Raw genomic sequence first — 25,474 nt, 5'->3', positions numbered from 1 at the left:
GAAAGCTAACCGTACCCTGGGCTGCATCAAAAGAATTGTAACCAGCAGGTCAAAGGTGGTGATTCTGCCCCTCTACTCTGCTCTCATAAGACCCCACCTCGAGTACTGCATTCAGCTCTGGAGCCCCCAACAGAAGAAAGGCATGGACATGTTGGGAGTGAGTCCAGAGGAGGGCCATGAAGATGATCAGAGGGCTGGAACACCCCTCCTATGAAGACAGGCTGAGAGAGTTGGGGTTGTTAAGCCTGGAGAAGAGAAGGTTCTGGGAAGACCTTATAGCAGCCTTCCTGTACCTAACGGGGGCCTACAGGAAAGCTGGAGAGGGACTTCTTACAAGGTCATGTACTGAAAGGACAAGAGGAATGGCTTTAAACTCAAAGAGGGTAGATTTAGATTAGATATGAGGGAGATATTGTCCACTGTGAGGGTAGTGAGGCACTGCAACAGGTTGCTCAGAGAGGTTGTGGATGCCCCATCCCTGGAAGTGTTCAAGGCCAGGCTGGATGGGGCTTTGAGCAACCTGGTCTAGTGGAAGGTGTCCCTACCCATGGCACGGGGGTTGGAACTAGAAGATCTTTAAGGTCTCTTCCAATCCAAAGCATTCTATAGTTCTATGAATTAGCAAAATAACAGAGTTAAGCTCGCATGAGGCAGAACACACTTGAAGTAGCTTAAATTCCCTCCCACTGTATGCTAACTCGGGTAAAAAGAAAAAGTTCTCCTCCCTAAACCATCAATGCTACTTCTTGCTGTGCTAAAGTCTCCTAGTCTTCATTTGTATTATTTGTATTGGAAGTATATGAGATCTGACAAGATCAATGTCAACGTTATTACGGGAGTAAGCCAGAATAATGAAGTAATTGTATCATTCTAAGTATTTCAACAGCAAGAAGAATATCAAGTTCTTCGATAAAAGAAAAGCAGTACAGGACCATCTAGAAATAAAAAGGGAAAAAACACATCTACTTGAAGAACAGATTTTAAATTGAAAACATTTGAGATGTACTTACATGTGTTCAGAATTTGTGGACAGAAGTCAACTGAACCTAGCTAACTGAAACTAGCTAACAGGGAAAGAGAAAAAATCCCAAACTAGTCCTGCTCAGCCACTGTGAGTAACTGTCATGGTTTAACCCCAGCCAGCAACCAAACACCACGCAGCTGCTTACTCACCTCCCTCACAGTGGGATGGGGGAGAGAAGCAGAAGGGTAAAAGTGAGAAAACTTGTGGGCTGAGATAAAGACAGTTTAACAGGTGAAGCAAAAGCCGTGCACGCAAGCAAAGCAAAACAAGGAATTCATTCACTACTTCCCATCAGCAGGCAGGTGTTCAGAAATCTCCACGAAATCAGGGCTCCATCACAAGTAACCGTTACTTGGGAAGACAAATGCCATCACTCCAAAAGTCCCCCCCTTCCTTCTTTTTCCCCCAGCTTTATATGCTGAGCATGACGTCCTATGGTCTGGAATATCCCTTTGGTCAGTTGGGGTCAGCTGTCCCAGCTGTGTCCCCTCCCAACTTCTTGTGCATCCCCAGCCTACTCGCTGGTGGGGTGGGCTGAGAAGCAGAAAAGGCCCTGACTCTGTAAGCTCTGCTCAGCAGTAGCAAAAACATCTCGGCATTATCAACACTGTTTTCAGCACAAATACAAAACATAGCCCCATACCAGCTACTATGAAGAAAATTAACTCTATCCCAGCCCAAACCAGCACAGTAACAAAGACACCTGCTAAGATGTTCTATCTTTAACCACTGCGTTATTTTGAAAATTGATAGAACAAGAAACTATAAGAACTTGCTGAAGCTGAATATGGAGGGATAAACACAGGAAACAAGTCCTGCTTCCTGTGGCTTTAGACTAGGTTACAGAAGCTGGAGAAAGCAGCACAGTGCCCAAGCTTATCCGTTCTACTAAAATAATACTGAAAAGTCCAGTTTTATGGCCATCAATCTTGATAATTTTAACAGCAAAATCCACAACTTGATGTCCTTACTTTAATGCAGATTTATGTGAACAGACAGTAAACTGCAGAAAATTAAAACTAATCCCTTGTTCTATCATTTAAAGAACTTTATTTCAGAAGGGCACAAGGTTGGAAATGAACAGCCAGCAACATTTAATAGCGGTTTCTTCTTGTCTACAATAATTCTGTAACTGTGGTGTAGGTTTTTTTAGTCACAGGACTATATTCAAGTTGAAGAAGTCCCTTGGTGCACAAAAAAATTTCAAGGAAACACTAAGGAATACAAGCCAAACCAAGTAGGGCACTCACCTGAAGTAAGACATCCTGGATCTAGTCCTGTTCCAAGGACTGTTTAAAACATTTACAGAATGACACTCTGAAGTAAACAGAGAAGAGACTAGATCCCTGGGGATACATCTTTCAAGTTTCTACCACCATTTGCTTGCATAGTATGTGCTATATTCATACCAAGTTAATGCAAAACTACAACTATCTCCTATTAACAAGAAAAATGTATTACTGCCATACACAATATATTTCATCTGCTTTCTTCACCAATGTTTATTTGTAAATTTGTACCCAGCATAATCCTTGTGATACAAAAATTATTGCTAATGCTGTAGGTTTTCGTCTTTGTCCAGGAATGTCTAATTTATTCTCTAAAAACACGCTCAGCGTCAGCCAAAAAAAAAGTTAGTCTCAAGGGGTAAGAAAAAAAAAAATCCACTTACTCTAAAGTAAACAAATCACAATCTGTACAAAAAATATGAATAGAATCTTGCTGCTTGAATATTCTCTTACGTGAACACCTAAATAGTGTGAATATCGCATTCTTTATAGTAAGTTTTATGTCCAAATGCTACATGAAACATTGACTTGCTGAAAGATCTAATGCAGAAAATTCTTACTTGGATAATAGAGGAACAAATAAAAAGAAAACCATAAAATATTACAAATATAAAATACAAAGTAGAAAATTAATTAAATGTTAATTTACAAAATGTAAAATATTCGCTGAGGATGTTCTATACCAATTACTGCAGAAGTCTGCAGTAAAGTGACTTCTACTTACACTATAAACATTCAGTGGCGAGAGTTGTTTTTGCCCAAGTTAAGTTAAAGATACAAGATTCTTACATCGCCTGGTTTCTAAACCTGCTTTTAAAAGTGTACTTTTTAAAAGGATTTGACTTTTCCTGTGATAGTCCAAAAGCATTACAAAAGTGTATTTTGTGAGTATTACTTCTGTAACTTCAGTTCTCTTAAAGAACTTAAAAAGCCCAAACCAAACACACCCAGTTTTTATTTGGAAAAAAAAAAAAAAAAAAAAGCCCAAAACTCAAACATCTCAGAAACAAGTGAAAAAGTTTCATCTTCATGGGAAATGTCATGTCGTTGTGTCCCCATCCCCCCCAACTTAATTCAGCAGCCAATATCTAGGATACTTTAAAAATTAAGCATTGACATTTCTGCTCCTAACTCAGAATTCAAAGTTTCTAAACAACATCATTCAGCCCAGAAGGTCTAAGTAAGGAAATACTGTCAAACAATATTACTCAATAAGATGAATCAGAAATCTCTTTTATATTATGCTATCTTTAACATACAACACAGCTGCATGAGACATTCCTTATCTGTTATCCTTCAAAGTTTGCCTAACAGCAGTTTTTATATTTGGTCTTACAATATTCTTAAAGAGAAAAAAAAAAACCCAAAACCGTATTTCAGATCTGTTCCCTTTAAAGAAGGGCAAACAGAATGCATAAATGCTTACAAAGCTCAAATGTAAGCATTCCTATAAGAACAAGATTCACTGGTTTCCCTAGCACAATCATCAATATTAATTGTAAATGTTCATCCTGATCTACAAGAATTTTATTTGTTCTATTTTTTTGATACAGAACCAGTCCAACAGCAAAAGCAGAACGCTAGCCTCTAATAGCACAGTAAGACATAGCAAAGCAGCAAAGGCTGCTTTCTATTGTTCATAAAAGTTTCATTAAAGAGCTTATTAAATGAAGATTACACTGAGGCTCTACATTTGAACGAACTGCTTCTGAAGCATTTTTACAAGCAGTACAGTATAGTTAAGAGCTGGAATTCCTGGCAGACTCCTCCTACATGTCTGTATATAGGAGAGAAATGGAGTACAACATGACACTTAACAGGCTCAGAAAAACGCACAAACCCATAAGTCCCTCATCTGGTGTTCAGTCACCAGTATGACCAAACCTGGATTTGAGGCAAAAGCCTAATAAACGCTTTCCGTTGTAATTAGTCTAGCTCTACCAACAGAGCCAGCAAGACACAGTTCACACCAAAGTTATGCTGCTGTACGTTGTAACAGTCTCTAAACCAAAAGGATTATACCACTATATACCAGCATAACATACATGGGCTGTAGGGCATTTACCAGTACAGAAATAAAATGTGAAAACAAAAATCAGTTTTCTAGTATATCTAGTGTGACAACAGTACGAGGCATTCAGAATAAAAGCTTAGAAAGGGGATGTTTTTCTTTTAACAAATACTGACATGCAGCCAGATTCTGGGACAAACTATTTCATTTTTTAAAATTATGTGTATAAGGCCCTGTACAACAGTCCTAACTATGTAGTTGCTTAATCAGTGGTGCAGAACTGGTGCTATGCAGATTCCTCTTCTTTCACCTCCTTAACACAGAGGACAAAAGCTAAAACGTAAAGTGTACGGCACCTAAGATGCAAGGCAAGGTGAGGACCAGGGAAACTAGATACATCTGTCTTGCCTATGTTATCAAACTACATATCAATTTTTCTTCTACATAGCTTTAATCGGATAGCCTCTTTTCCTGTTTTTGCTGAACTCGTAATTCAAACTGAAGCATACTACTGAAACTAAGGCCCTAACAATTTACCTGTCATTTACTTTCCTCACCATTTACTTTGTATCTCCTATCTGGAACAACATAGAAATTTAATTCTAATTCCAACTCTTCGTACCTCCTCTCTTCGCACTTTTTTTTTTTTTTAAATTGATTGTATTTCACCAACACAACCACATCTGAATACAAAATCCACAAGAAATATTTAAACACACACATCCTTTCAAAAAAATGAATACATTCCTAATCATATTCAGCTTCATAAGAAGTATCACAGCATGTGTTTCATGACAAACATCTTTTTATCTCTGGCATTGCTTTATTTAACGACCTATGGATAGAATAAAGTAGCTAGTTTCATTATTCTTTCCAAAGAAGTTCACAGTAAAATTCTATAACCTCACACACAGAAGTTGCTTTACTCTAAGGTCCTGAAGAAGCTTTAAATATAAAATAGGAAAATACAGTGAAGTGATACATAAAAACCTGCTTCTCCCATACTACAAAGCATAGTCTTACCGTTTTAATTTCCGCAGTCTCTGTGTTTATGCTTCCCGAACTGCATTTTGACATCATGGTATCAGCTTGTGGATTAATCACATAATTTGCAAGCTTCGGCTCTTAAAAACAACAACAAAACCTATGAACTATAAAAATGGTTTGAAAAGGGAACTACAATAGCAGGGTTAATTGTGGCAATTCAGTTGCTTATAAACATTTAGATGTGTCAACCCCACACTGTAACTTGCTGACAGAAAATGAACTATTTAAGTCCATCCTGAACATGAATTATTTTAGTTTAGTATTAGAAATAAAAATTTAAAAGAGTGATTTAAAAGCTAATTTTTGGTAGTTTAAATGTGCAAGGAAAGCGAACTTCCCTAATCCTCTTTACAGGTTACTATGATTAATATTAATAACTGGTTCACGTGAGAAATACAAGAGTAGTATGTTCTACATAATTTTACTATATTCAGTACAATTGTACTGCTTTTTCCATGCACATGTACTTTCTTTTCACTTGAGTTAAACATTTAAAAAGAAAAAAAAAAATCAGAATTCAAACTTCTGTACAGTATTTCAATTTGAAGCTGCAATTAATACAGTAAACTCATGGAAAAAAAATAACCATTTCTTTCTAAGTACATTAACACGTTTTTTGATAAAAGTAAAAATATTGTGCAATTAAGATGGTGATTTGCATAAAAATACATCTAGCTATACAAGTAAAATTAGGAAAGACATGACAAAGAATTTCATAGATATATTAGTCATTCTATACAACTACAACTTAAACCAAAAATACCATATCTAAGCAGATCTACAATGTCCTCAAAGCTCTAAAATATTTACACAATATATTCACCTAAAGTATGAGTTTTCCCAGACCTAAAAAGAGAGATTCTGAAGTCAATTTTTTTAAAATCAATACTGAAAACTTAAATGCAGAATGGATCTTGATGAAAATTTCTACTCCAATCAGTTCCACAAAGTTAACAAGAAGGACACTCCCAAGATTACTTCAGTATGTTCATTTTTACCTCAAATGCTGATGCTGAGCTTTTCCAGAGTCTCCAAGCCTGTAATTTTGTTTCACCCTAGGTAACCTAAAAGGCAATATAAAAAAGAGAGCATTTTAACATGAACTGCCATAAAAATCAGTTGTGCCATGTGGTAGTCTGCTTTCTTGCATTTTAATATTTAGCTCTGTAGCAACAGCACATGGTCCTCCAAAATCTAATTATCATATGTCCTTTTTTGGCTAGGGATACAGACAGTCAGTGTCTGAAAGATCAGCCTTAAGAGCGCTCAGGAGATATTTGCATATTTTGTTTTATCTGCTAAAGTAATCGCTAGTTGAGTCCAACCAGATTTACGGTTTTCCTCCCCTGTGCTCCCTCCACGCATGTTTCACCTAATACAGTAATGAAAACTTGAAGAAACTTATCATTCAACACATTAAAAAAAAAAATCTTAAATAACTTGTGTTTCCAGAAAACAAAATAAACAGTTATGGTTCTATTTTACAACAAGAATATTTGCAGAACGCAGCACAGAAAATCTGATGAGTACTGCATTCATATACATAACAGACCTATGAAAATTTTATTCCCAGGGCTACTTTTTAAATTCGTGTTTGCACTATACACACATCCTTTTCTTCTGCACAAAATACAGCAACTTGCTGCTAAGATGCAGTGACTAGACTTAAGTGTACTATAACTGTTATGCCTAGGTTATTCATTTATTCACCACCTCTAGAACATGAACCAGAATATGTATTCCACTGAACCAGAAAATAGCCTAACAACAGAAAACTGTCACACCTCTGCTAAAAATACAGAAATATACTGCACTTTATATTTGCAAGAAAAGCAGAAAGGAACAATACAGACAGCATTTAGTCACCCCACCATATAACAAACATGAACAGAAGAAAAAATGGTTCAACGCTGTCTGTAAAGCTAACACCATACATGGCTTCACATAGCAAATTTACTTTTTTCCCTAATCGTAGATGGCAAACAAGAAGCATACAGATCAGCAGGTAAAATCTGGGAGAACCAAAAAAAGTATGTAATTCTCCACCAACCCCAACAATTTCCTTTGGCACATCAAAGCCATAAAACACAAAATTGCAGCTTTAATCGATTGGCAGACATGAATTACAGTAGGCCCTTTTAATGCCGAAGCCAACATAAAACCAGACAGGCCACATTCCTGAGATGCAGTCAAGTTCTAGTACAAAACAGCGAGCTTATATCACATTAGCATCTAAATGGTGTTGGTGCACCCACTTAGACAAAAGCTTGTTGCAGTAGACGGCCAATCCTTCCCGTCTGCAGGCCAAAGGCATCTGCAGCTTGCCAATGATCCCAGCCAAACAATAGACACAGCTAGGGGTTACCACAGCAAATAACATAACCAACTACTCCAGCATTTAACAACTGTAACATTGGAGTCCAATCTGACAAGATTTTTTTTTTTTACCACATTTAAAAAAAAAAAAAAAAGAAAAAAAAAATCTCATTTTACTCTACAGTGACTGGGGATCTTGTTAAAAGAAAGCAAAAGGGTCAAAAAGGAAAAATTACTGACATTGACATTGCTAAAAATTAGATTTCTAGAATGTCTTCTATTGAACAGTAACGCCACCATATTTTTTTTTAAAAAAGGTTTCTAGTAAGAACTCAACATTCACATATTTTATCTACAAGGTAGAAGGTGAGAGTTCCAAGATAACTAGCCATTTGGAGCGTTTAACTAGATGCACCACAAACACATCAAATACTCAAAGAATAAAGCAAAAACATGAAAAAAAAAAATCAGCTCCTATAAAGACATCAAGAGAAGCATCCAAGCAGTGATACAGCAGTCACTTCCGCAAATCTCCAGTGCTCTAGAAACCTGCAAGCACCCACTACCTGCAAATCTCAGCCACGATCTTGAAGTATCTTGGCTATTTGCTACTTAAACATTTGCTAATACAAAAACCAAGTATCCAAATATATCAAAGAGTATGCAGAAGAATATATCAACAGGTTTTATTTTTATTTCCTGGTTTTGTAATTCAGTATTTGAAAATAATCATGTTAATATGACACCTAATTGTTGCTATTAAAAAAAGATTGTCAGAAAAAGGAGGACCGAAATTTGCAGTGAAAGACCTACTGACACATTACAGGCATCAGTCTTAATCTGAAACAGACTATCAATGTTCTTGCTCTTCAAACTCTTCTACATTTGAAATTAAACAACTATCCCCTCCATCCCAATAATGATGTTAATATTTAATTAAGCCATTATTCAAACTGTTAACAACTTGAAAATGAAGTTCTTATCTTGCAAGATCTATGCAATTGGACTCTTAAGCTCAACAACAAAGCTATGATGAAGTGAATTATCTTCATGCAAATACAAATGAATTCCAGCATGAATCAAAGTCCTATAGCATCAGAGGGGGTAAGGTAAAAACTACCATTATGATTGGGAGGAAAAAGTCTGCCTGGGCTAGCATCCTGTCTCTCTATAATTACAGCTGGTAGCAGATGCTGGGGGGCAGGGAGGGAGAAGGCGCGACTATAAAAAGGGACTCTTCCTTCTCTTCCATGTGTTATTCCAGCAGCCTTTTATTTCAAGTATTTTTCTTTGGTTTATTATGGTACAAACAATAAAGTTAGTCAGAAACCACAGTACAAACTCCATACTACCTCAGATTAACTCCAAAACAAAATACTCTTAGCATCCAAGGAACTAAGCCTTCTCAATGGAAGTCAGGAAAAAGAATTACACTCAGGACACATTTCTCTAAATAAAAAAAAATCTGAGCTATATGAACACTCTGAAACACATTTAATAGATTTAACAGCAATTAGAATTTAATTACTCCACGTAATATTTAATTCGATTTTTTTTCAAGCTGCTGCTTGAAAACTAACCCACAGAAGAATCACTGCCAAGTTTATAGATCCTAATTTATATAGGTAACTATACTATTATTATATCAATATCACAAGAAGGGATAATATCTGACCATATCTGAATTTATTTATCATTTGGTCCTTTACTTGGGTACTGAATTATTTACTTGTGATTATTTAGTTTATTTAAAGGTTATGTTCAAGCCTTTCAGGCACCTATGTCTTTCGACAGGAAAGCAATTAAGCAGACATTAGGGCAATTAAGCAAACATTAGGGCAGCGATTTCTCTCTTCCTCAATCTGGGGGCAAGCTGTGAAGCAAGTGCAGTTCCAAAACCACCAGTTATTCTTGCTTATGATAAGTAAAAGCAGCAGCTGCCCCCTAAATATAAACCCATGTGGGGATTTCAATCCCATTATTTGCATAAACAGAAATCCTTTCTCTCCAATGTGGCAAAAAGTCAAGTTCCCCAAAACATGGGCGTTTGACAGTTTTCTGTTATCTCTTTGCCAGAACATCCAAAATTACTGAGTCCTACATTACAAAAGGCTTTCTCTGAATTCAGTGATTGTGTGATGCAAACCCCAAATATCTGCAGGTCTTAAGTCACCCTCTAGAATTTCCACCAAGTCTAAAATGAGAATTCAGATCTCCTATAGTTGGTCATAATATCAATTTATGTATCACCCAAGAATCAGCGTACAAATGTTAGGCTTAGCTTCAAAAAAGAATGTATTTATTATTAACAGTGCAAACTAACTCATCCTAATGCAACCTTAAAATACGGAAGTATTATGTACTGGTTAGCACGTTATTTACTCCAATTACATTTTGGGCTTTGTAGTTTTTGATCTGTCTTCCTAAAATAGAAAGGCTTCTCACCAGTTACACTACACGTCTGCACATGTTCTTTCCCTGCAAAGAACTTGCAGGCACACTACTGGAATTTTCTTTTATGTGAAGCTAGGATGAATTCAATATTAAGTTCATAAAAATACGTAATATAAAGAGACTATTTTAACTCCCAAATTCAGAAGACACTCAAAGCTGCTCAGATGCCACAGAATCCAACCTCCAGAGAAATAACACCAGAAGCGGGGGGGGGGGGGAGGACCCCAACATACTTCATTGATTCTTTCATTTTATTGAAGAAAAAAATGAGTAATTGGTAAGACATTTCCACAGGCCCACCAATTTTTTTCGGAATATGTAAGAATGTCTAAAGGTGTAGATGAAAATGCTCCGTGGAATACAGTGTTGCAAAGGCTCTCACACAAGATGAAGAATAGAATTTCCCATGTATTCTTTTCTTGCAATCATAACATGTGCCTGATTGTAAAATGATCCAAATTAATTCCAAATGGGGAAAGGCCATTAAAAAAGGAAATTCTTAGTATTTTAACCTACATATCTGGCTAACCAACTTACTGTGCAGAACAGCCAGAAAGAGAGATGAGAGTCAACCAGGCCAGTGTTAATTATTTGCGTGATGACAATCTCAAATCAACAAGCATAGTACATTCTGCAGGAGTAATGGACCAATGCTAAAAAACTTTGTGCACCATGAAGCACTTTGCACAGATTCCAGGTATTTTGAATTTTCTATTCATAAAAGTATAAATGACCTTTGCCTTAACAGTAGTAATTAATGCTTTCTGTTTGAGTCAAACTAAAAAGAACTGCCGTCTTTAAGGCAGAGGCTTTTATATCCTACTGAAGCATTAGGCCTCAGCATAGAAGCAGCTACTTAGATCATACATACGTTGTTGAATACAGTGAACATCATGTTAAAAAGCTACAGCATTTTATAGATACTGTTATTTCTCTCCATGTAAATATATGCAGTTAGAATAGAATGTGATCATTACTTTACATTCTTTACAGCTAAACAAACTAATATAAGACTTCAGCAAGTCAAACCAATTAACAATTTTTGTTTATTTTAATGCATCCATCTTCACTTTTCAATATTGTCCAATGAAGCACATATTTGCATACTGCCTGGGGTTCAAAGCTGGTGAGAAGCCATAAATATTACATTTTAACTGTATGAAGCTAGAATCTTCATGTAGTATTTTCATATCACAGGTTATTTGTAGCACTGTTGACCTTCAAGAACAACTGACATGATACCGAAACTGATTCGGATATATTCAAGAATTTACTTGGTGAAAAGGTAGTGATGGGAGAGCTGAAGTGCTTATCTGAGGTAAAGTGGCAAAAAATAACTGTATGCGATGAGACATCCTTGTGTTGTGTACTCTCAGTCCTGAACAACAGGTAAGAAAAACTGGAACAGTTTGTGAAGATCTGAGGACTTCATCTTGTGCTGTATAATTTAAAGTTTTCATTTAAGAAAAAAAACTTTCTTTTTAGCAGATGCCTTAAATGGAAGTCTTAGGTTTAAGAGTAAATATGGAATCATGATTGACTTTGAAAAATCAAAATATTCAAGATCCACAAAATACAACTGGAACAGGTTCCTCCCCCAGTACGTGGGATCATAGGTGTGTCTAAACATTGACTGAGAAGCTTCAAAATTTAAGGGTTTTTTTTCTCCTCCTTTGAAAGCTTCTTACATTCTGATGAACTATGAAAGCTAGCACAAGGTCAAACAGATAAACAGCCTGCCATGTTAGAGCTAGGAAGTAACCATTTGTAAGGGTCCCTTAGCTCCAATACTGATGCAACTAAGCACCAGTAACACTTTCAGTGCACAGACACAAATCAGAAAACAGACCCATTCCCGATTCAGCCATCTGTCAATCTTCCACAGTAGCAGAACAAATGCAAGATGAAAAAGAATAATTGGAGATAAAATATGTATCCTTGAGAGACTTCCCTGAATATATATTAATAGGTATCTTTGCCTAATCCCAAGTCTACATTACAGTTAAAAATCTTTTCAGTCCAGTGCAGCATTAGTCCAATTTTTCACACTAGCTCTGCACATTACATGTATAGTAATGGATATTCATACTATGTGGCTAAAAAAAAAAAAAAAAATATCAAAGTTGCTCCTCCTTTTTGAATGATAAAAAAAGCTTCAAAAACTGAAATAAGCTGTTTGCTAGAGCCACCATTAAAAAAAAAGGGGGGGAGGATAAGATAATTTTTTACCCTTCATTTCTCAGAATGGAGTGAAAGCTATTCCTGCATATAAGCAAAAGCATTCCCAGCTATGCAAATGAAAGGATGGTTCCAGACATCAAAGCAGTTGTGGTTTACTGAATATGGCATTCCTTCTAACCTGCCTCAATAATCATTAAATAAGTAAAGATAATGGAATATTGCTAAATAATTCCATTTTTTCTATATTATTATCTAAAACCATTCAGGGCTGAGAAATAAGGTTTTAAAGGAGTTAAATCCCTGTAAACGGTGCAGTTGAAGGTTTCTGACACTAGTTTGGGTTCTGGAAGCAATATAATTAAATTAATATAGTACTGCACCTGCCTACTAACTCTTCTACCAAGCACAACTCAGAATTAATATATTCCTATGGTTCTTTCAATTCCAGACCATATAGAAAATATGAAGCAAAAGAAGGAATTCTGTCCTGTTCTTACCACATCAGCTGTAGTTTGCACAGAAGTTGTCAAACCACCTCTCATTATGCCTAATATCATCTAATTACCAGAAGTATAATAGCAGACATTTTACAGGTTGTTTGACTGCAGCAATATTAAGCAGCCAACATCAAGCAACCATCAGCAAAAACTTGAGGTGCTTTACTATGTCATCAGTTCTGAGTTTTCAGAGAAAATCCAGTCAGTTCTGCAAGGTCTACCTGACAGCTGCAACAGCAGAGCCTGGACTATCTCCCCTTTCTGCTGGCCTCCTAAACTTCTACTCTGGATACATTAAGACTTACAAAAAAAAAAAAAAAAAAAAAAGTGACAGCCTGGCAGGTACATTCACTGCAGAAATCCTGGTGATTGACAAGACAAGACAAGGAGATGACAGGAGAATCAGATAAGCAGTAGAACACATCTCTACCATTTTGAATTTGGGAAAAGAAAATACAAATTCACACATGATCTTTTGTGGTTATCACCATATCATTTTTCCAATCTGGGCAGCTCTGCAAACACGTCAATACTTTCATTTAGCAATGAGTACTAGACGAGGAGTACCTTCTTGTCCTCATTTATCCTCACAGTACCCTGCAGATGACCAATTCCAGCAGGTCAGACTGACTATGTAGTTCTCCTACAGTCAACCAAATCCAGACTCTCTGAAGATGTCCATGAAGCAGCACAGAAGGGGATAGAGAGCAGAGCAGCTATAATGAACACACAACCTTTTAGGCAGGATTAGAAGAAACACTGCCAGCATTTAAATGACAAAGAACTCAATCTAGTTATGATGGAATCAAAGGAAAGGAGCAAGTTTCTAGAAGCAAACCAGAAAAACATGAATACAATCAAAGTCTTGGAAAAGCAGAGATACTTCTGCTTTAAAAAAAAAAAAACACCACCTTACTAAAAGTCTTAAGATACCAAATAATTTGGTTTAAAAGTAGGGCAATATCAAGCATTTTAAGGTAAATTACTCCACCATTAACATCCCACTACAGCAAGTCTGATTAAATCGAAGCCATTAACAACCCTTATTTTAATCTTGATTTATATTGGGAAACCTTACATATAAGGTTTCTTATATAACTAAGCTTTCTATCAGTCAGAAACTTATTTTGGTTTTGTAGTCTTCTTTAGAAACAAGTGCTTCCATACTGATATTGTTTACCTTGATTTGCAACTATCAAATACAGGCATCTGATTAATTAGGAGAGTAGTGTCACAGTCATTATTAACATTCAAGTAATTACACCATCTACCTTACTAATTGGTATATTCCTTTATGTATAACAACTTCCCCCCCTGCCGGTTACCATGTATTTGGAAAGAATTTACAACTCAATGCAAATGTATATTAAAATTATAATAATAAATAAAACTTTAAATTATGCAAAATAAATATTTAAATACAGCTGGCTTTCAATTTCATTGATTAATCATTTGCTTTTATCGGCTAATGACCTGACTTATGTGAGTAGGCATAAACAGATGCACTAAGATGCCTAAAGAGCCAAATAATTGATTGGTATGACTTTCAGAATGATTTAAGCAGATTACATGCCTAACTTTCAATGGAGATTTGAAAGGTTTCCCAGTTCTTCCTCAGGATTGCTTTCTCAACCCTGAACAACAGGAAATCTCTCACTTCTCTTTAGTTAACAGATGAATTACACCACCTTTCTTGCAGAACAAAAATCAAAAGTACTATTATTTGGAAAAATACATAATTAGCTTTTACCATTTTAAAGACGGAATAGACAGATATTTACTGAAGGTAGGATACAATTCCAAAACTCAAAAACTTTCCTTTTCTCTGGAACTACATATAATTCATTCAAAAATGGCTGTTTTCATAATTTCCAATTCAAGCTACTCCAGGATCTTTCAAACACATACTAAAACTAACTGGTAAAAAAAAACCAAACCAAACAAAACAAAACAAAAACAAACAAACAAACAAACAAAAAAAAACGCCTTTAAGACTTGCAATATAAAAATAGTTTTGGAATTAAATTTTAAAGGTATATCATTTTAAAAAGTTTGACTCTGCTGCTCAGACAAGAGCTTAGAGAAACTGAGACTAATCAACTAAGGCAATGAAGTTCATTCAAAAAGTAAAAGTGTGTTAAACCCTTATGGGCAAGCTGTCACTGAGAAGAGTGACCTTATTAAACCTCTGCATATGCTCTGTGTTTAGTCCTACTAGAAGAGGAGTAACATACCATAATATCACTACATTGGTATTTCATTTTAGCTTCTCCAATATGCTCATAAAAATCTGTGTCTGGTTGTACAGTCAAACTTTTCTAAAATAATCACCAAAGAAATACTATCTCTCTGGTGTAGACAAAATACAGGAAATCACTTTGTATTTTATCACTTTTCTTTCATTTTCACTCAGCAGCAAGACAAAATGCTGTATGATAAAGGCTCCCAGATCACAACTTAACATGCATTTAATATGGCACCGCTATATGTACAAGAGCACCACTCTTACTGACTCTTTAACCTACATGCTGCCTCCAACCCTCTCTTACACTGGCTGGCACAACTGTTCCCAGGTAATTTGTGGCCACATCTAGAGACAGACCATAACAGAATAAAGAAATCACACAGAATAAAATTTTTTCTTAGATTAATTAAGTCTCCTTAATCCACTTTAGCATACACCTTCAGAAATGCTTGCACCAATAAAGCTTAACAAATACCACTACCTGGGGACACACGTATTTTCTTTCTAGGCAGAAATGCCATCTAAAAAGCACATCAAACTACAGCTCGAGATACAGCCTGTGCACTTTGGATAACTAACAGGAAAAGGATTTACTGTTTTGAGTAGTACCTCCATGACCATATATACCCTAATTAGAATGCAAACTTTCGAAGAATATGAATATTTTATATTAAACTTTTCTGCTTTTGTTGTTTTAATTAACCCTCTAGAGAGGATCATAGTATCAATTGCAAATAATCCTGCATTAAGTATTGGCTACTATTTCATATGAAAATTATACATACAGTCAACTAATACGCTTAGAAGTATGCCTGTAAATTGAAAATTGTAAATATTGTTTACCCCATAAATCCACTTTTAAGTGCTGAACTCCTAACACTGAAAGGCACATTGTTTACATTTTGGATATTCTTGCTCAAAGCTTTAATGTATCTTAACTGTACTATCACCATTCAATTACACATTTTAACAAAAACTGCAGTCAATTTTCACCATAAAACTGAGCTTAACCTATTGAAAAAAACATGGTCTGGAAAATTTGTATAGCCTAACCCCACCCCCAGTTCTACTCTGAAGGCAAATTTATGGGGTGGCAAAAAAGAGAACCTTAATCAAGTTGGGGCAAAAGGAAAAATCAGAAATTTTTCCTGATTCACAAAGGTGACTTGCCTCTCTCAACTAGTCCAACTTGTTACTTTTGAACTTCCCACATAATTATTTAAAGACTTCTGTGGTGGATAGTGTGGGGTCCTAAAGCTTTGATTTCAAATTAAGGATTACAAATCTCTACAATATTGGTGGTAAACAAACCAGCGAGTTGTTTGTTTTTGTTTTGGGTTTTGTTTCTATGTATGTGGGTTTTTTGGTTGGTTTGGGGTTTTGTTTGGTGGATTGTGTTGGGTTTTTTTTAAAATCAGGACAGTGATTTGCCTTTCCTTCACTGAAGCCTAACCGCTTTGCTTTCAAGACCTTTTAAAACTAATCAGAGTATGCCTCAGAACTTGAACACACAATTACCAAAAAACGCCATCACTTTCAGAAGAATAGAAAACTGGATAGAGGAAAACATTCATTTTTTAGATTAGGCTTTGACTTGTATTTGATTATATTACTATCTTGGAATACATAATCACTACATTTGAGGAAAACTGCAAAAGATGTCCTGAAATTTTAAGCAGTTTCTTGCACAGCTCCCTAATTATGGAGTCACGACTACAAATTACCTCTCGATAAAAATGAGAGGTTTTAAACTAGGCAGAACTTCGGATCTGAACTTCCCAAGCTAATAGCTAGAGTCTGTGTTCCATCTTGATTTCTGCACTTTCTGATGGTTGTTACCTTTGTTAAGAAGCTGTTAAAACCTCAGAATAGTACTCACTAAAGAAATATAGTTAAATCTAATTGTATTTTTATTCCATTTTCATAACACACCATACGCTTCCCCCCCACACTTTCGTTCATATCCTGGATTTACCACAGCTGATTTTCATACACAAAACCCACAAGATTACTATAATAATACACCTGTTTATAAGAGCAGCTATAAACAGTAAGTGAGAAAGTAGAAGGTTGAGAAAAATATGAAACAATTATTTTAACTAATAAGTGAGAAAAGAAATCAATATGCATACAGGAACACAATCAAGTGGAAAGTAGTATTTTGGAATTAGATTTCACGAGAGTGCAGATCCAATCCCAAGGCAACCTCATGCTAGATGAAGCAACCCCATTCTCACTGCTCCTTCCCTTCTCTAAACACCTTCGACACTTGTCTGACTCTTTGGGAGGAAATGGTTCAGCACACTAACCAAGTGATTTTTTTTTTTCTTGACATAGGCAAGTTTTCTGCTGGTTCAGCAAGCTGAATTAAGTAGTTGATGGGGATCAGATGAGTATTAGAACTGGCATGAGGAGACAGTTGTCATCCATTTTGACAGCCACTAGACTGCCTACATTACAGAAAACAAGCAAATTGGATTCAACAGGTTTTTGACTGTCACTCAAAACCAGACACCAGCTTCTCTTCTCTACCGCCACTGTTGCTGAACAGTGTTACACTAATGACAATAAACCTAACAATTCCAGAAACAAAACTTCTTGCTGTCTAGTCCAAAACTATTTGAATGCAGCAAAAGGAAACACCTAGTGGCAACAGACAGCAAAAACAAGGTGAACCGATAAAAGATTTTAACAACTGTTAATAGCTGGCAGTCAATGTATATATTAGTAACATTATTGGCATGCTACTCAAAATGCCTGCCAGAAATCAGCACCTGCTTCATCATTATGCCAGTCACTACATGCCCTAAAAATCATCCAGTAATTCTTTGTAGACCCTCATCCAATGATATAACAACCAGCCAGTTGACAGTTTTAACAAATCATGAATTTTGTCACTCAAACTGCCTTCTACTCAGTTGAGGCAACACATAGTCTTGAGAAGACCATTTTCCAGACAATTTAGTATTAATCAAGGCAAGTTTCACTTCTCAACTTCTACATAGCAGAGCATTAACTATGCGAAGATTACCATAAGGAAAATTACTCATCTCCTGGAAGTTGATCATGTGTCTTTCAAAGACCCAGGGAGCTCATGTTTTTGGCATTCTTCCAGTCCTTTTTCAATGAACTACTTCAAGGTAGGAATGCAGGCCTACATTGCCCATTACCTTCACAAAACCTATACCTCCTCCTCCAGAGCTTTGTCACCTGTCACAGCTCAAACTCTTTCCTCTCAAATCCCTCAGTAGATGGTATAGCCACACTTCTTCAGAGGAAGATTTCACTAAATCATAGCCTTTATGATTACACAATAAACAATGAACTGATCTATTCAGCATATAAACCTATGGACTTGAATACCTGGGTATACATTTCTTGATTTTTTTATTTACAATTTTTGAAAGTATAAACAGACGGCTTCTTCTTGCCCCATCAGTCACAGCTTGCTATGTTTTTTTAGTGTCAAAATAAGTCAACTCAGGAGGCTGATGCTGACAGAGTTCAATATTCTTTGGAAACAATGAAGAAACGACCCACACCGCCCTCCTCTTTTTTTTTTTTTGTTTTTACAAGTAGTAAAAAATTATAAGACTGTCCATGGGATTTTGTTTAATTTTCATAAGTGAACAGAAAAAGCAGACCTTGCTTACAGTGACTGTAGAAATAATGAGAAAGAGAGAAGAGAAGGATAATCCCACGGCTCTTAGTAACAAGCTTCTGTCACTTTCCTCTTACAGTCTCTGCCATTCATGCTGATTCTACATTGTAGAAAATACACTACTTTGGTAGAAAATATTCATTTCCTAGGGTCAATTTTCCTCTTATTTTGCCTCACAGAAACGGGAAAGCATAAGTAGCAAGAATAAATTAAGAATACGCACACCTCTTCCTGGGGACTCACAGAACTTATACAGGAGAAACAGAGGTTTGAATTTTTTTATTTTTTTTTTAAGTAGTGTATTTTTTCATGCACACTATCCACCTCCAATAGTAATTTGGTTTCTAAAACCTTGGAGATTATTGAGACAGCACTATGTTAGACAGCAAGAGTAATGAAAAATGATTTTAAGCAACTGGAGGGGAAGGATGAAAAGGGCATAGTCTTTTTTTCCTCAAAAAATTTTCACAGACCTCATATCAGTTCTTAATAACTTTACATAGCAAATTGACAATATAGGCATTTAACTTTAGTGGAAAGATGGCAAAAGGTTGTGGGTCACTGAAAAAATGAGAGGTCAAAGCTTTTAATTGTACTGTAAGCACTTTCTTTCATTTTATGTCCACTTCCAAATATGAAAACCTACTAGCCATTGACCATGGAGGTAGCAAGGCAGACAGGTTTGTGTGCTCAGAAATAACAAAGCTTAAGTGAGGAACTGAAATTCTTACTTGAGACTGATCCCAGGCACTAATATCCTGATTAAAGATGATCAAATATAATCAATGAACACTATGAATTCATAAAGTCACAATTAATAAGTCAGCTTAAATCCATCTAAATGTCTTAATGTACAAAGGCAGAATATAAAAATCTAAAAACCATTTTTGATTTAAGCACTTGGAAGTTAAACTCAAAGGAGGGGGTGAAAAGAGAGATACCTGCATTAACTTGCCAAACCTCAGAGTCAGTGAGAGAAGTTAGATCTTCTCAATCCTGGACAACGTCCTAACCACTAGATCACCTCTACAAGTTTTTACTATCAACTACGAAGCAACTTCACCTTTAGGTAGGTAAGCCTTGTTCATTTCTTCTTGAACAAGAAAATATAGAGCCAAAATCATCATAAAAAGCCAGTAACAGTTGCAAGAAAGCTGTAAGAAACTTGATCTAGATCAGAAACAAAGCAGGCTTCGCAAACAAAAGAGAAACATGAATTACAAAGTTAGCCAGCCCAGACATGCTTGCATAGCCAAATCATCTCAATGGAGTCAAACAAATTAACTTTAAAAAGCAAGCTGTATTTGCCTCACCTCCTAAGGAAAGGAAATCTATGCTATCAGTAAGTGGGCATGTCTAAAACTTCAAACTAGTTTTCAAAAATAAAAAAAATTTTAAAAAAAAATCCTAAATTCTTAAGTTTTCAAGGAGACTGATTTTTTTTTTTTTTTTTTTTTTTTTTTTACTGCTACCCAGCTACTTACTATCATCTCTGCTGAGGAAAAGGCTGCTACATGGCTTGACAATTTATCAGGAATCAGATTCCAAAGGAGGAGACAGGCACTGGAAACCAGGTTTTAATAATTAACAGTAAGGGGGTTGTTGGGGGGGAGGGGGGGGGGTGTACAAATGAAAAAACACAAGGATATTTATGAGCAATTTAAAACAAACAAACAAATCCCAATGCCAGCTACAATAGTCCCAACCTGACCACCTCTGTTTTCAGCAACCAATCACTTAAGTCAGCAGCCACCCTGCTGCATCTCAGATATAAATGCACACTTACTCGGCAAACCCAAAGGAACTAATCCTTTATGAAGTGTAACAGAAAATGCAAAACATGGGCAGAAGCTGATCATGCCAGCTTACATAGCATAAGTACTGAGACACAGGCATAAAGAGAAAAAAAGCAGAGCAAAACAAGTTTTTCTACAATACTATCGTATATTAGCAAAGGTCAAGAGAGAACTGTGCCAACCAAAACGAGGATCACAGATTCACAAGTGTGTTGCCCTGAAGTAAAAGCCATGACAAGTAGTACTAAAGTCTCTTGGATTCAGGAGTATTTATGCAAGGAGAAGTTGGAGAATACTGCTCTTCCTTCTCTTCCCACCAGGAAAGGGCATTTCAACACCTCTGGCTGTGCAACAATGCAAGTAAATTTCCTTGATACTAGTTCCAGTTCTCCGCTTCGTAACTCCAAAAGCTGCAGGAATTTGAAGGTGACAAACGTCAGGGAAAATTTACTTAACTAATGCAGTCTGCAATATAGAGCAGAAATAACAACGGAATTTGAGATACACTGCTCCACATTCAAACTTGAAAAATTATGACATTACTAGGTAAGGCATGCAAGAACTACCAAAACCAAGAGTTCACCTAATACAGTATCATGGTATACATTAAAGTGGGCACTGCTTTGTCCTGTAGATTAAGTACTTCAGAACGGTTATTTTAGTTGCATTCCTACATCTGCCACCACCCCAAACGATCGACACAGTTTGAACACTGAACGTTGAAATCCCAACCAAAGACTGCAGTAACTTCAGCTAAAAAATGAACTTTTAGTTTTTACTATATGTCAGGTTTCTTCTCTTTTGGTTTATCACAATACATATGGAAGTCAAGAAAGGCTAAAGGATGAAGACAGACGTCTGGATGGTGTAAATAAAAATCATGCTCTCTCCTCTACTCCAATCATTCTTAGCCTTCAGGGTTCTAAAAGCATATTGCACACAATTATATAGATGCTCCTGTTCTATACAATACCATAATTATACTTTTACTCTCTTTAAAGGGAGCCACTTCCTGAAAAAAAAAAAAATTAAAAAAACCCCATCAAACTTCTGTGCTATCAGTCTGAAGAAATTACTGTTTAACATATGAAGGTGATGGGATACAGATGGTCAGTGATTACACAGACGGGCATTAGGACATAGGAACTATCTCGCTGTTCTGCCAACAATCTATTAAGCTCAGTGTACTCCCTAGTTTGTACCACCTACATAAGAGGAAAAAAACCCCAGGATTTCCTCACAGAGAATTACAGAATAATGGAACAACCCATCTCAAAGAATGTTTTGATGTTCTACCTGCAGCCTGATAGACTAGATTATGCCCTGAAATAAAACTCCCATCTGTAGTCTTAGCACTTACTATAATGCTTGTCATCCCTAAAGCGTACAATCCTTTTCAAAATCTTCCTGAACTCTTGCTCTCACTTATATTCTACAGCTTATCCAAAGAGAAATCAGAGTATTTCAACTCCAAGTTTACCACATCCATTTTACTAAATGGTTCCTTGCTCTTCTAAGAAGGTTACACATGTTTTTGTATTTGGTTTTGCTGGTAATTTGCATTCCGTTACAGATCAATGCACATTTAGTCAGTTCACACGGAAAGTGAACATGGGTGAAGTAGTGAGACTCCAATCAGTGGTGCTAAAGCACCTTTGTGCTATCCATTAACTTTTCTGAAAAACAGGAAAAGTACTTTACAAATTTTTGATGTGGGAAATAAGAAACATCTATGGAGTACACAAAAACCATGAGAACAGTTTTTCTGAACTGCAGGTTCTACTTTTTTCCTTCTCGTAAGCTACAGAAGATCAAGGTATTTCTCAAAAAAAAGTGTAATTTCTATAAAACATTAGTGTAATACTGTGTCAGGCAAAATACCTTTCTAGCTTGTTGGCTTCCCTCTACCAGTAACCAATGGAGGACATGGGAGTATAATAGCAGGGCAAGCAGGAATACCTTCCACTGACCAGTCACCTTGATATTTGCCCATTCTGAGGAGATACTCCTGTGTTTGACAGTCTCTGATGATTTTCCCTACAAATTAATTGTTTCAACTTCCTTGTAAACTTTTGGCATTCCCAATATGCTGCTGCACCAGGTCTTTTAGTTACACATGGTGTAAAGGAGCATCTTACTTGTTATGAATCTGTAGGATACAGAAACCTTTCAAAAAAAGGGGAAACAAAAAAAAACACAAACGCAACAGCTCCCTGTCTACTTTCTTCATGACTCCTAAGTTTCATAATGCCTCTTATCCCTCCACTGGTATCTCTTTCCCTGGGTGAAAAGCCATAGTCAATTTTTGTTCCACCTTTCTCTTAGCCTAATACAATCTTTTTGAGGTAGGAGAGAGATAAAGGCAAAGTACCCAAACTGCATTTAGTAATTTAGTAAGTATATGGCCCCAGAATGGATTTACACAGTGGCATATTGATGCCATTTTCTTCTCAATTAATTGTTAATTCTAGTATTATTCACTTTTTGACTGCCAAGTACTGAGCTGCCACTTTCACAGAACTCTATCACCAAGACGTTTTCATGAAAAGCAGTAGCTAGTTCAGAGTTCAGCACTTCTGAATAAATACTTAATGTTTTTTAATCCTATGGATTAATAAATAATAAAGTACTATTCCAATGTTTATACATGCAAAAGCACTTTCCACCTGAAAACTTCTAATGGCATCAAAGCTTTTAAATAGACCACAACGTATCTTGTGGAGACGGACAATGGAAAAGACCCTCTTAAGAGAAGGATTTAGGAGAATAATTATGGCATAATGGAAATCAATTTCAGTTTGTGTCTATATGAACTTGTTAAAACAAGCACCACGCAACCTACCGAACATACACATGCACTTTGCACTTCAACAGAGCATCCAAACTGGCTTATTTAAAAAGAAGCCTAAATCATATTAAAACATAGTGTAAACTGAGTGTCTGCAAAGTTAATTGCTTTGATTTTCCATTTTGTTCTGTTTCTCTAAACGTGGTAATCATATCCCAACCTACACACTTCCACCACTCAAGCCCACCATATAACTGGAAGTTCAAAATCTTAACATCAAAAATACTGATCATCTGAAGTGCCAAACATCCTCCACACTTTTAGCAGCTGAAGTTCACTGAACCACCAAGAGATTCACTTCTTTGAAACAGTAATTTCTGGTCAATGATAAAACACAAAAAATATCCCCCTTTTTTTTTTTCAGATGTCAGTATCGCAATCCTTTTCCTACTCATTCGGGTTTTTTTAGATTACCTAACACAGCAACAAACTCCGGTGCAAAAATATTTGTCTTTTTAACCTTTTGTTTTTCAACGCAAGATCGCGCAGCACAAGGTCTGCCTTAATCACGCTGCCCGTACGTTTTTTCACTCCATGCGATGCCTTCATTTAAACTGGAAGAGGATGGAAAGGAAGCAAAGGGAAGAGCGAAGAGTTTCTGATACCGCCTTTAACATCAGCACTCCAGAGTGGAAGCTCTTCTACTACCCTACACTGCCTTCCCCCAGCCCCTCGCGACACGACAGAAGGGCTCCAGAGACGCCCAGCCCTTGGGGGCCGAGCGCCGGCCCTCCGAGCACCCACCTCGGCAGGCCCCCACCGCGGCTGCCCGGGGGGCGCGGAGCCAGAGGAGACAAAGCCGAGAGGGGCCGGAGCGCGGCCCCCGCCGTGCGGGCCCTGCCGCCGCCCCACACGCCGGGCCCCGACCCCTGCCGGCGTCGGGGCCCGCGGGAAGTTGCCGAGGCCGATCCCGGGGCCCGGAGGTCGGTGCTGGCGGCCCCGGGACCCGCGGGGACAGGGACGGCCGCGGGGACGGAGGCGGGGCAGACCCAACCGGGCCCCGGCGGCGGGAAGGCGGGGAAGGAGCTACCGCCGCCATCCCACCCCGCTCAGCGGCGGCGGCGCCGGCGCTGCGGGAGCTCAGGCTGGCGCGGGCGGCGGGCTCCGACACCCGTGCTCGGCCGCCATGCAGCTCCCAGGGCGAGGGGCAGGCGCGCCCGGGCCGCCATCTCCTACCTGCTCGGACGGGACCCAGCCCGGCGCTTCCCCCCACTACAGGCCGCGTCTCATTGTGCTGCCGCCGCCGCCGCCATTTCCCCGCCGCCGCCGCCGCCTCACTCCCCCCAACTGTCAGGTTCCTCCATTCACCTGGGCCCGGGACAGCCTCCTCCCCCTCCCTTCCCCCTGCGCTGCCGGCCCTACGCAAACGGAGCACCTCCCCCACCCCTCCCACCCATACCAACGGGGGCCGCCCAACGCCCGCAACGCAAGCCCGCTCCGAGAATTCCACCCTGCGCAGCTCACACGCTCCACAACCCCACGCTATGAAAGGAGCCAGGCGATTGGCGGCGAAAGCCGGGTAAAAGGTGAAAGGTTCACAAGACAGCCAATGCGATAGCGGGATACAGCAACTGCCGGGGAGTCGCCGGGTGGTCCAGGGGCTCACGTGTGTGCGCGCTCCCCCCCCCCCCCCGCCGGAGGACTGCGAGGCTCTCGGCCCCCGGCGCCCCCCCCTCCCCCTCCGCGCATGCGCTTGGGCGGCTCTCGCGCGCGCGAGAGGCGGCGGGCGGCAGCGCTGAGGCGAGGGCGGCACCCGCCATCTTGGGGGGGTAGGCCGGCGAGAGGTGGGGGGGGTGTGAAGCTGCCGAGGCCGCCTCCAGGGCACCGCTCTTACCGCTGAGGCAAGGCCGGTGACAGAGATGGTTCTGAGGGAATGGAGGTGTCGTGTCGTACGGCTCCAGGCAAGCCCTGGGAGAAAGGCGATCCTTTCGGCAGTGTCTGGGCAGAGCAGCGCTGAGCTCTCTCATCGCTGTGTAACGAAATCCCACCTTTCCGTACACACAGGCGGTCGTTTCCATCAGGAGTGTCCTTCCTGCCAAAGGCAAAGTGCTGCTTTTCCACCAGGGAGCTGGCACCCTCAAACCCTTGCTGGTGCTAGGCCCAGA

At 38.3% G+C, this 25,474-nt stretch overlaps 1 protein-coding gene across 6 annotated transcripts in view; it reads right to left on the bottom strand.

The window, feature by feature from the left end:
- The window catches only part of DICER1 (dicer 1, ribonuclease III), a 73,782-nt gene extending 48,782 nt beyond the window's left edge, over positions 1-25,000 (bottom strand). For 2 of the 6 annotated variants that reach the window (XM_030040032.2, XM_041129680.1), the window contains exons 1-3: positions 24,546-24,671; positions 6,370-6,435; positions 5,348-5,448 (exon numbers count right to left, since the gene is read on the bottom strand). The gene's annotated coding sequence lies outside the window, so the exon portion shown is untranslated. The other 4 variants (XM_030040050.2, XM_030040070.2, XM_030040060.2 and 1 more) reach the window with 4 other exon arrangements.
- Positions 25,001-25,474: the final 474 nt, after the last annotated feature.

Source organism: Aquila chrysaetos, chromosome 2 (genome assembly GCF_900496995.4).
Source record: "Aquila chrysaetos chrysaetos chromosome 2, bAquChr1.4, whole genome shotgun sequence".
Lineage (NCBI taxonomy): Eukaryota > Metazoa > Chordata > Aves > Accipitriformes > Accipitridae > Aquila > Aquila chrysaetos.
Note: the sequence above shows the minus strand (reverse complement) of the source record. Positions and strands in the feature narration are given on the sequence as shown.